Source organism: Microtus pennsylvanicus, chromosome 9 (genome assembly GCF_037038515.1).
Source record: "Microtus pennsylvanicus isolate mMicPen1 chromosome 9, mMicPen1.hap1, whole genome shotgun sequence".
Lineage (NCBI taxonomy): Eukaryota > Metazoa > Chordata > Mammalia > Rodentia > Cricetidae > Microtus > Microtus pennsylvanicus.
Genome location: NC_134587.1, coordinates 66,501,158 through 66,503,183, shown reverse-complemented (window position 1 = coordinate 66,503,183; position 2,026 = coordinate 66,501,158). Strand labels below are relative to the sequence as shown.

Here is a 2,026-nt window from a genome sequence, read left to right as displayed (position 1 = left end):
TGACAAGTTTGCTTTTCTTTTTTCTCCTAAATATTATTTTATTTGATTGGTGTGGGGGAGGTTGCAAGAGTAGAAGGCAGATACCAAGGGATGGGAAATGAATGGGATTGAGATACATGATGTAGAAGACACAAATAATTTAAAAGTTAAATAATAAAAGGATAAAAATAAAACAGGATGTTTTCTATGGCTAATAAACCGATTGAATAAACAACAAGAGAAAGAAAAATAAAACAAAATTTATAACCTTTATATTAGACTCAACTTAGTTATAGCCATACTTATTTTCTTTAAGTTTTATTTTTGCAATCTTTCTATAACACATTTTAATCTTTTAACTATATTTTTACTCATTTCCATTTTGGAAAAAAATCTTTGTGGTATCATACAAAGTCCTTTAGATAAAGTATTTTTAAAAACTTAATGAAAAATATATCTCTTAAATGTTTTGTATTTCCCTCAAAACTTGACAGTTTAGATTCACTTTTATTATTATTATTGTTATAGCACTTGGAAAATTATTTCATAAAGTAATTTTAAATGAAATCTCTGGAGACTATCTAAAACATAGAAAACATATATATGGTATCTTAAATATCTAACAGTTATGGATAAATAAGACACATCAATAGTTTTGTGTGTTTTTTAGGATTTATTTCTTTTATGTGGAGAGAGTTTTGTCTATATGTATATATGTCTATCACGTATGTGCCTGGCACCCATGAAGGGTTGTTTCACACATATCTGTTTGACAATAAGTTTCCTTCCAGGTTTCCCATTCACAATGAAAACCATAAAGACATAATCCTAATATACAATAATGTTCAAGATCTTGGTTTATTAAGATATATTTTGAGTGTGATTATACACACACACACGCACACTCTGTCCATGTGTGATCATAGTTTGTTTATTTATTTTACATCATATACTTAGCACCAAATTGACTTTTAAAATTGGAACAATCCAGAGAAGATTAGGATGGTTCCTGTGAAAGAATGACATGCAAATATGTAAAACTTTCCATATTTTCTTGTATTATATACAGCGTGAACTCATTAGAATTTTACTCATGTGACCTTTCTTAACCCTCTGAGTATAAATTGTCTGGGGCTCTGAATAAAGTTGGCCAGTGAGTGAAAAGGATGATGGTGGTGGTGATGATGATGCTTGTGATAATGATTGATGGTCCTGAATCTTTCTCTGGAACAATTAATGTGAGTATTTAAATTTAAAAAAATTTAGATCTGCATCTAAGCACAATACATACATAATTATACATTTCCGTTCTACAACATGGTCTCTATAGCTTGAGGGTGTAAATGATTGCTCCTACTCCAGGATACATTTTTATTGGACAATTGCCTTACCTTTAAATAAAAATAACTCATATGCGTGCCTTTAAATGGGCTTTGTTTGTAAATTGATGTATATATAAGAAGAAACATTTTAAAGATTTTAAAGATATTTTGGCCGCTATGGCATTTTTAAGAACAGATAAATGAGCAAAAATAAATGAGCAAATACAGGATAAGACCTTCCTTGTCTACTTCACCACTACCGTGTTTATCCACATCTGAGAAAAACAAGCTTAAGTAGTCCTTAATATTTAATATATTCTTAAATACTAAGGTCATGTCTAAAAGCTGCACTTACCCACAGCAGAGCACTGTCTTTTTGGAAGAATACATCCCACAAATGTAATTTTTCATACCGTAGCCATCCATGTTCCCTGATTAAAGGGGCTGCCAGATACTCTGTCACCAGACTCAACAGGTTTAGGACGTTATTCAGGATATCCAAGTGGTGTCCCTGGAGCTTTGCTAGACAAGCGTACAAAATGACCCGGTAGGATTCCACTTCTCCTTTGCTTTAGCTGATTTCTCTCACAGAGCTTCCTAGTTCTTGCTCCTTATGCTGGAGTCTGCTGCAGCAAACGCCTGGTTATCCTTCTGCTGAGTTCTGGTACATGGTCCAGTCGGTTGGACAATGGCATTTCACCCTCCTTAACAAATCTTACGTCATC

The 2,026-nt window shown here is 32.6% G+C and overlaps 1 non-coding gene across 1 annotated transcript; it reads left to right on the top strand.

The window, feature by feature from the left end:
• Positions 1 to 929: 929 nt before the first annotated feature.
• On the top strand, positions 930 to 1,033 carry LOC142858096 (U6 spliceosomal RNA). Its single transcript, XR_012911975.1, has one exon. It is a non-coding gene; the product is annotated as a U6 spliceosomal RNA (small nuclear RNA).
• Positions 1,034 to 2,026: the final 993 nt, after the last annotated feature.